This window comes from Lepidochelys olivacea, assembly GCF_965140295.1.
Source record: "Lepidochelys olivacea isolate rLepOli2 genome assembly, chromosome: 7".
NCBI lineage: Eukaryota > Metazoa > Chordata > Testudines > Cheloniidae > Lepidochelys > Lepidochelys olivacea.
In genome coordinates, this window is record NC_140417.1 from 79,904,445 (window position 1) to 79,915,186 (window position 10,742).

The 10,742-nt window shown below is 42.0% G+C and overlaps 1 pseudogene across 1 annotated transcript; it reads left to right on the top strand.

The window, feature by feature from the left end:
• Positions 1–1,711: 1,711 nt before the first annotated feature.
• Positions 1,712–4,882, top strand: LOC311523241 (large ribosomal subunit protein eL20 pseudogene; annotated as a pseudogene). Its single transcript has 2 exons — positions 1,712–1,824; positions 4,291–4,882. The product of its transcript is annotated as a large ribosomal subunit protein eL20 pseudogene (transcript).
• The last annotated feature ends 5,860 nt before the right edge of the window (positions 4,883–10,742 follow it).

Sequence of the window (10,742 nt, forward strand, 5' to 3'; positions counted from 1 at the left end):
GAAGATGGGGATTGATATGAGAATTGAAAGATGGATAAGAAACTGGCTAAAGGGGAAACTACAGCGTGTCATACTGAAAGGTGAACAGTCAGGCTCGAGAGAGGTTACTAGTGGAACTCCTCAGGGATCAGTCTTGGGACCAACCTTACTTAACATTTTTGTTAATGGTCTTGGCACAAAAAGCGGGAGTTAATAAAATTTGCAGATGACACAAAGTTGGGAGATATTGCCAATACGGAGTAGGACCAGAATATCCTACAAGAAAATCAAGATACAAGCATGATCTTGAAAACTGTAGTAATAGAAATGGGATGAAATTTAACAGTGCAAGGTCATGCATTTAGGGACTAACAAGAATTTTTGCTATAAACTGGGGGCACATCAGTTGGAAGAGACAGTGAACAAGGAAGACCTGGTGTATTGGTTGATCACAGTATGACTATAAGATGCCAATGTGGTGCAGCCGTGAAAAAGGCTAATGCAGTCCTAGGCTGCATCAGGTGAGGTATTTCCAGCAGAGATAGGGTAGTACCATTATTCAAGGCACTGGTGAGACCCCATGTTTAAAGAAAGATGAATTCAAACAGGAACAGGTACAGAGAAGGGCTCCTAGGATGATCAAAGGAATGTAAAGCCTACCTTATGAGAGGAGACTAAAAACTTAGCTTGTTTGGCCTAACCAAAAGAAGTCTGAGGGGAGATATGATTGCTCTCTACAGATACATCAAAGGGATAAATACCAGGGATGGGAAGGAGTTATTTAAGCTAAGCGGCAATGTTGACACAGCCATCAATAAGTTTAGGCTTGAAATTACATGAAGGTTTCTAACCATCAGAGGAGTGAAGTTCTGGAACAGCCTTCCAAGGGGAGCAGTGGGTGCAAAAAACCTAACTGGCTTCAAGACTGAGCTTAATAAGTTAACAGAGGGGATAATATGATGAGACGGCCCACGATGGCACGTAACCAATCTGCGACTGCTAGCAGCAAATATCTTCAATGGCTGGTGATGGGACACTAGATGGGGAGGGCTCTGAGTTACTACAGAGAATTCTTTCCCAGCTGTCTCACTGCTTGGTCTTGCCCACATGTTTAGGGTCTAACTGATCACCATATTTGGGGTGAGGAAGGAAGATTGGCAGAGACCCTAGGGTTTTATCACCATCCTCTGCAACATGGCGGACATGCAGATTTAAACTAGTGCAAATGATGGATTCTCTGTAACTTGAAGTCTTTAACTCAACCAGAGGTTATGGGTTTATTGCAGGAGTGGGTGGGGAGGTTCTGTGGCCTGCAATGTGCAGAAGGTCAGACTAGATGATCATGAGGTCCCTTCTGGCCTTAAAGTCTGTATTTTTATCATCTGACCTCCCCCCTGCATAGTATCAGAGTATTTCCCAGATATTTCAAAATAAAAACGACAGAACCACATTCTGTTTCTTCATTTCCAGCCTGTAGGAATGAAGCTTGATCAGTTTTACCAAGTGTTTTTCTTGTGTGTGTGTGTGTGTGTATTATTGAGAAAAGCTAAAATGAAAAATCCCAGACCTTGTGGTCAGAGTGTAGGAACTGCTAGCACCCACTGACGTTTTCTAAGAATGACAACAATCCTTCCGTCTTCACTTCTGCCGTGATTACTAATAAGGGAGTCAGCTGTGGTGGTGGCTTTGTAATGTAGATATCTGAACAGCAAGGAAGAGAAACAACTATTGGATGGTAACAGTTATTGGCATCAGTGTCTGGGGAGGAATTGAAACAGAAACCAATGTGAAAGCTCCATATCTCATTAGTCGTCTCCTGAGCTATTCAGCTCCCTATACTCTTAGGTGTGTTGATGATAGCAGTGGTATAAAAATGCAGAGGCTAAAATTTTCCAACTTAGGTGCCTATAGTTAGATTCCTAAAATCATATTTAGGCACCCACATAAGTGACTTTTCAAAAAGTTGAAAGAATGAACTATTTGTAGGGTTTAATACTAATAGACCATGAGGGGCCTGGCCCACATTTTCATAAATCTATAATGGTCTAGTGCATAAGACATTCACAAGATGGGGGTTCCAATGCCTGGTTCTGCCACACACTTCCCGTGTGATCTTGGGCAAGTCGCTCAGACAATGTGGGGCAGGATCTGTCTCAATGCCCCATCTATAAAAAGGGGGAAAATAACACTTGTTTGTGCCGACCCTTTGTCAGCAATTTAGACTCTGAACTCTTTGGAGTTGGGATTGCCTCATCTCTTGCTATTGCTATATAGAACACCCAGCACAATGAGATCACATCTGAGTTGAAAGCTCTGGACAGTACAGTAATACAAATAATAATAAAATGTAACAGTGTCCTGAAATTCAGCTATTGTATATGCCTCCTGAGGAAAATCAGTCATCTAGAAAAATGAGAGTAACTAATCACAACAAACTAATCACAACAAAACAATCAGCGTCCCAATGTTGCTTTCATTGTCCTAAAGTCAGAGATACACTATTCTCATTGTTCTTTAGTATAATGGAATTTAGTGAAGCTATTCATCCTTTGCACACAGTGAAAGTGGATGGTGTAAAACTGAGATAGCTGTAGGTTAATAGCTTAATAATTCACCAAGAAAAATGGATGTGCAAGTGACCCATGTATCAGGCTTTCAGTGGTGCTTATGGTAGTTCATCAATTCTTGACAAAGACAGGCATGGGCTTTTGGGACCACCTCTTTTAAAAATAAAATGGCATAGTAGCCAGTGGTCATGAGGGATTCGTGAAGAATGTTGTTCTCAAATGTAATTTGTATGCCAGTAAAGAAAAAGGACCCCCCCAAAACAGCAAGTAATGATCAAAAGCTAATATGTAAAAACTACATCCTTAAGGAACCAAACCAACCATTTCTGTAGCAGCCTGACTCTAGTTTATATTAGAGACATTTCAACACCTGCCGGCTCTATTAGGATCGAGAACAACAAGGAGCCAGGTGCCTAAGGCATTTGGAATCATAATTCTTAAAGTTGGCATCTACGCATGTACATGCCAGTTGGATCCCATAGCTTTTGTGTCTATCTGCTCTTTGAGAACTGTGTTCAGTCAGTGGTACTCCACAATGAACATTTATTGTTTGACTGTTGCACTCCAACATAATAATAATTTTTAGCCGTGCAACAAATAATTTTTAGCCGTGCAACACAACTGATCTGAAAATGCTTATTCTGTAGCCATCTGGGCACCTATTCTACTAATAGGCCATGCTCCAATAACCTTCATTAATGAGAAATAAACTTAAATAGATAGGACTGGATTGTAAGTTGCTAATGCAGAGGTAGGGGAAGACACAAATGAAGGGCTAGTAACAAATGCACTCTTGGACTTTCACTTGAACATGACAACTCCTGTCTGTTAATGCCAGCTCCACAAAAGGACCACACACTGGCCAATGCAGCTGTCTCTCTACAGAAGGGAGTGCAGGGTACACCTTCCCAAGGGATATCACAGAAAATGGGTTTCCCCCAGGTGCTGGGGGGTTATGGTGCTTCCCTGAAAGGCATGGCTCTGCAGTGCCCTCACCCTGGGACAATAACAGACTGCCAGTCTGTCTCATTTATTATGAGTAAGTCAGTCATGCCAAAATGTAGATTAATAGTTATTTCAGTGGTAAAAACATTTCACAACTGTATATATTTTCAACCTAAAGCTTCATACATAAAAAGCATATTCAAATGTTTAGGGACCAGTTGAGAAAAAATACATTTGCAACAGATTATCTCGCTCCTGTTTGTGTAATGAAAGTCACTGATGAATAACTACTAAAGCCATAGATCACTGTAATAGCCAATTAATCTATGATGGCCCATCAAGTCACAGTGCACTTGCAAAGCAAACTAAAAAATATAGCACTGTATGGTTTATCTTTTAATTGCACAGAAATGGGATGTACAAACTGCAACTTAATTTTATTTTGTCAATTTAAAAGGAGGCTTCGTATAAGGAAAATATAAAACAGATTTATGCATTCAGCAGGTCAACATAGATTGTCCAATTTTTTCTGTTTTATAAACAGAATAATTACACATGTATCTCATGGGTCACACATCAGTCTAAAAATGTAACTGATTTACTTTAAAGCACTGTTGTAAAAAGCTATCCATTCGGTTTAATTACAAATTATTTGTTTGATTTTGTTTAAAAGCAATCAAACTAGAAGGCTAAAGGGGTATCTTTTGCCATCTATTTTAAGCAGAAGTCCCCACTGAAAGCAGTGGGGAGGTCAGAATAAAAATGTATGGGACAACCAACTCCAAATCTTGGAATCAAGTACCAACCGCCAAAATTCTCTAGAAGGTTATTTCCTTTTTCCTGAAAATATAAACGCCTATAAGGCTTCGGGCACCCTGAGGGAATACAAAGTTGTTCGGTGATGGCTTCCTACTCCTATATGTCCAACAACATCCCTCTACCAGATGCATATCTTTGCTCCTAATCATGTTGTTGCCAAGTCCCATTTCTGGTACTTTGTGTCTCAACTGAAGAAGATGAAGAAATCTTCTGGATAAATTGTGTACTGTGGGCAGGTATTTGAAAAGTCCCCTTTGCAGGTGAAAAACTGGTATCTGGCTACGCTATGATTCTTGTAGTGGAACCCACAACATGTACAGGGAATACAGGAACTTGACAAGTGCTGGTGCTCGCCATCATGCCCATGCTCACTCTATTCAGGTCATGAAGGTTGAGGACATTGCTGTTAGCAAGTGCCATAGACCGACAGTCAAGCAATTCCATGATTCAAAAATCAAGTTCCCTCTGCCACACAGAGTTCTGTGTCGTCAGCACAAACCACGTTTCACCACTAAGAGACCAAATACATTCTTCTAAATGCAAGAACATTCTGTTTTCTCTGTGTTACAATAAAATTCTTATTGGAAAACAAACAAACAAGAATATATATTCATTAGAATACCTTTGTCCAATATAAAATGACATAATAGCGTTATAAAAAACATTCAGCTAATATATGCTACTGGTTTTAAGAAGCGATCTCTGTATTCTGATTGATTAATTTCTTAAATCAGTAGAAAAAAGTTAATAGAATCAATGAATATTAAAGATTTATTTGTATTAATACAATGACGAATATAGAGGTCATTACTTAGGCAAATTTCCATTAAAGTCAGGAGTATTTTTTTTCCCAAATAAGGGACTGAATAAAAATTGAATGTGCACAGAGAAAAATGTCACTATCAAAGCTAATAGGTAAAAGGGTATGGGTAAGTTCTTTTGAGAGAGAACTTTGAGTGAATCTTTTCAACAAGGTATATTTTAGACATGCTGAGATGTTTTCATAAAGATCTTTTTGCATGCTGGTGAATTTAAGCAGGGAAATTTTATAGGTGAATTGACGTGCTTTTTTTTTTTTTTTTTTTTTTTTGGTATGGATGTGCTGAAGGTCCCCATTCTCCCTTTGTACCACACTCCCTCTCCTCTTCCAAAACCAAATCAAACCTAACCTATGGTCTCTGGTTCACATTCCTCTTGCACTCTAGGCATGCTATTCAGCTGCTCAAAGACAGTTATGGAACTTAGATGCTTGGTGCAGTCAGGCTATATAATCCTTCCAAGATTAGAATCAGTCTGTGATGAGCTTTCAAGCACTACATTGACTATAGCAAATGGAAGAAAATGTGGTCTGGGACTTTATGCATACTTTTTGGACTGAGAGTTTTGGGTCAACTGATGGAAAAGATACAGTTCAGCTCATGAAGTATTGGTACATAAGTACTTATGTCCTGAAGTGTTTGCATCCAGTATTAGACATAAGTCTTTATGCAACGAAAATAATTCAACATTATTGTTTTGTACAATAGCACTTTATATAATAAAAAGACTTCAGCACATAAAAATGTATACATAGACTAGCTAAGAAGTCTGAAGATTTATGAACAGCATGGTGTCCAGTTCTCCTTTCTTCTCTGTTGCCCTTGCTTTTTCCTGGTGAAATCAGGTCTGGGTGCTGATTTCATAACTTACAGGACGTAGTATAGTTGATGAGCTTCCAAATTCCAGTAAAGCATAGTTTAGAAGCAGAATCTGAGACTGGGATTGCTGAAAGACAATGCCAACAAGCAATTGCAGGTTTATTTTTGATCTGGAGAGAGATGCAGGAGCTGTGAGTGAGAGACCTGGTCAAATTTCAAAATGTAGCTTTCTCTGGAGAGCAATTTCAGGTTTTCAGGAATCTTGTAGCGAGGAGGCGCGGTCTCCCACCCCGTCAGAAGAGGAGAGACATGCGCACATCCCTACAAGTCTGTATAGACTTGAAGTCTTAAAGCAGCCAACATATATGTTTTAAGTACATCTTACATTTCTTTAAAAAAGCAACAATCAAACAAACAAAAAAGAAATATTTTAGATGAAGAAATTTGTTAAAGGTAAGATTGTATTTATTTATATTTCTTAACGTCAAACGTTGTTAGTTAAAACACCCCAAAAATTCTAGCAACTAAATTTTATGATAAATTAAGGTAATCTACACAAAGAACTGAATAGTGTCATAGGACTGTAATGATAGCTGAAAGGTGCTAACTCCTCTTCATCTCAATGGGTTGTTAACTCCAAGACACACTGCTCTGGGCAGAGCAGAGGACTGTGCGTGTGGCAAGAGGACAATGGCCAGCAAGCCTGGCTCACCCACCCAAGCAGACCTATCTTCTGGAGGGGGGAGATGCTTCTCCTGTTATCCTGTTCCTGGGGGGGGAAATGGGCTTGTCACCACTCTAACAAAGAGGGATATGTCTATACTGAATTGTGAGTGCAATCTTGAATGCCATTTTGTTTCAGGGGCTCCATGCTGTATTGTAGCCTGTCACAGCCCAAGTCAATCTCTTCCGTTCCGACTGTAATTAAGAAGTTCCTTTTCTAAGCCTGTGTTCCTTCCACCCATGGAGAGGTGGTACTCTGAGGGAGAAAGTATAAGCAAATGGAGCCTCAGGGGCACTGAGGCACAGGTTTCAGAGTTCACGGCAGCTGAGCTATAGAACCTCATGTTCCAAGGGAAAGGCAGTAGATGTGGGAGTTTGCCTTAAAGATCCAGAGCTAGGAACAGTGATCCTGTTCCATCCTGACTTACAAATCTTAGAACCACATGGGATCCAGTGGTTGGGTCCACTCAAAACAGACTAGTGTCCTTGTAGAAGGGAACTGGGACAACCTGTGACAACCAATACTCCAAGTGGAGTGTGTGGCCACAGTATAGCGGAGGAGCTATGGAAGTGAAACTACAGGAGCCTTGAATCATGCCTAAAACCTGGATTGCCTTAACTCTAGGGTGACTCTACGTCCACAGTCTCTATTCCACCAGTGGGCCTAGAGTCACCCGAGGCAGTTCCAAAAGTGGCTTTGGGCAAGATGAGATGTGGACATTAATCTCTCTGAGGTAGTTTTCACTTGTCAATGGCTCCTTGTGAACACCTAAATAAATGTAAAGCAGCTTTGTTCTAGTAGACCTCCAGAAGAGGATGGATACCAGTACCCCAATGACCTCCCCTGAGATTGAGCTGGAGCTGATGAAACAGGTGGTTCAGAGTATTTTACAATTTTCTGGTAATAGCTGCCCCCCCAGTTGCCATGGAGTATGACTTAGAACAGCTGTACCCATAATTGTGAATCTAGTACAGATTGTGTAATATTTTGTTAATCCATCAGCCTCTGAAGATATCGGAAGAAAAGCTTCCACATGTGAATGTGAGTAACTATTAAAAGAAATAGAAAAGAAATATTTCAAGTTCAAATACTATGAGCAGCTGCAGCCCTAAGTAGAGTAAAACAACAATACAATAAATCCCTTATCAAAGATGTGCAGATCCCAAAAGGCTGCTCTTCTAGAACAGGCCATTCCAACCAACATGTTACCCAAATGGAAACATTGATCTCGAAAACCTCAGATGGTTCTATGTGAAAGGAGAAAATAAAATTTCTGTAATAATGTGGTATAAATAGGGTCAAAATTCAAGTTAGAGTATATTCTGCCCCATTGGAAATATGTATGATATGGAATGGTGCTGTTGTAATACTGTAAATACAGAGAAATGTAAGGCATGGTCACCTAAATACAATAGTAAAATAAAAATAGCTGCAATTCAATAACACAGAAGATGGCAAATGAGGCAAGTACAGAACACCCAGTTACAGTGGGAGCTTAGTCCAGAGTCCTGGAACAGGATTTGCACTGAAGGCAATGGGGCTCCATACACAGTCCCCCCATGCAGATGCAGTAGTAGCATCAGGAAATTAAAGAGTATACATTGAATTACTATCTGGGTATAAATCCTATAGATAAAGAATGTCATTAATTGGGAGAACTCTTTCCCCCCCAAAGAAACTTCACCAATAGAAAGGCTCAGTGCAGCGAAGACTTGTTTGCATCTCTGCAATGCTGTCATATTTCATGAGGCACTTTACTGTTTGGCTGAATGTAACATAATGCATTATCTCTGCGCTATGAAAGGATTCGTAGTGTTGCCTTAGATTATAAAATCTCAAAAGAAAATTATATTGCATTTTGCTTGTTGCACTGTGCTTTATAATTTTTAAAAAATCATAAGTGATTAAAAATAATCAAATAGAAGTCAGAGATCTAGGGTGAGATCCTCACCCCTGCTTCAGTCCCTTTATGGTGTGTAAAATTGCTGAAGTAACGTGAAGGGACTCTAAAAGCTCTATATCCAGCATTCCCCTGGTGCAGACACAGTGGAAGGTAGCCACAAGGCAACCTCCTGAGAATCCCCTTGCAAGCCCAGGCATAGGGGGGTGGGGCTGGGGGTGGGAGAGGCATGTCAGGGTGGGGTCACAGCATTCAGTATTGTGGAGATTCTGGACAGTCCTGAAGCCCACAGAGCAGCCTGGGGAGGCTGCCATAACTTAGACAGTCTTGGGAGGAAATCTAAGTTACACTGGGGTTTCTCTAATGTTTGGAACAGCTGAGGATCAGGAAGGCACAAAGGTGGCGTAAAACTACCATTAATCCCTGCTTCACTGGGGCTGTGAATTCTGTGCTGCTATGCGTCGTAGTGGTGCAGTACAGAATCTCCTCCACAGGGTTCATATCCTGGTAGCAGACTTCTGCGAGGCACAGTTCACCAGCTTCAACCACAGTATTTTAAATGGCAATATGAGTCAAGCATTAGAATCAGTCTTAAAAAGGAACAGGAAGAGAGAAAATTATGTAATGCTTTGCAATCTTCAGCTGAAAGCTTGCCCCAGTAATGAAGTGAAAACCTTCTGCTGAGGCCGAATAGGGACAGTGTAATCCAACTTCCATTGAAATTCAGGTCTTTCCATTGACTTTAATGAGAGCTGGATCAGGCCCTAATGGCACTGAAGCACTTAGTACTGGACTGATGGAAGGGGGGATATAAAAATGTGTACCTCGTTTAATGTGTTCCTATGAGCCACTTTTGATGCAAGTTGTTGATTAAAGAGGAAGGGAGGATGGAAGGGGAAAATAGTAGCTTAAAAGTGATTTTTCCCCTCCCAGCCCATTGTGGGACAGTTTCTTTTCATTGTTTGAAATGATCAGCAGAGGGCAAATGTCAAATCCAGATGCCTGGGGCACATACAAAATATATTTATCTAGCCAAAAAAATTAGCTTTAGATTAATCGGTGCTGCCTTAAACATTTTTGGCTTCTCCTTTGGTGCCCCAGGGACAGGGCCGGCTCTAGGATTTTTGCTGCCCCAAGCAAAAAAATTGTTGGCCCCCCCTCCAGCCCCAACTCCGCTCCTTCCCCAAATCCCCAGCCCCGCCTCCTCCCCCGAGCCTGCCGCATTCTCCCCCATTGCTTCCTGTGGCTTCCCCCCACAACCCTCTGCCCTCGCTCACCTCCACTCCGCCTGCTCCCCTGAACATGCCGCCGCTCCGCTTCTCCCCCCTCCCTCTCAGGCGAGGGAGAGGCAGCGCATTCAGGGGAGCAGGCGGAGCGGAGGTGAGCAAGAGTGGGGGGGGGTAGAGGAACCGCTCCCCGCCCCAGGTCACCTCCGCTCCACCACTGCTGCCTCCCCTGAGTGCGCCGTCGCTCGGCTTCTCCTCCCTCCCAGGCTTGCTGCGCAAAACAGCTGTTTCATGCGCGGCAAGCCTGGGAGGGAGCGGGGAGAAGTGGAGCAGCGGCAGTGCGCTCCGGGGAGCAGGCGGAGGCGAGCTGGGGTGGCAGGGAAACATTTCTAGGGGCGGCATGGCCGGCGCCGGAATGCTGCCCCTAGAAATGTGCTGCCCCACGCACCTGCTTGTTTTGCTGGGGCCTAGAGCCGGACCTACTCAGGGAAGCACCACAGAATGCAGGATCTCAGCACAGGGGCTTGGGGCAGTGGCAGGTTGGGGCAGCTGTGATGTTCTTATGAAAATAAACTGAGTTTTAGGAATTATAATTAGTAGGTTGCCTCCGAAGAAACATTAAATTTGATTTCCACGAGCAAAGCCTCATCTTCTTCCCCAAGAGTACCCCTGGTTACATGCACTGTTACATTCTTGCAAAATCAATCTTATTTTGAAATCCACTTGATAGAGATGAGCTCTCTTTTCAGAGTGTGAACATCAGTATGTGGTGTTTTCCTACTGAACAAAAGGAAAAGCTTTGGTCCAGTAAAAGCAAAGCTCAGCAAGATAGGATTATGCTGTACTTTTCCGTACCTGTTGAGCATGTGAAGGAAGCTTAGGGAGCGAACGTTCATTTTCTTTCTTTCTTTGGGTAAAGCTGCCTCTTTCTGGCATCAAAGGAAG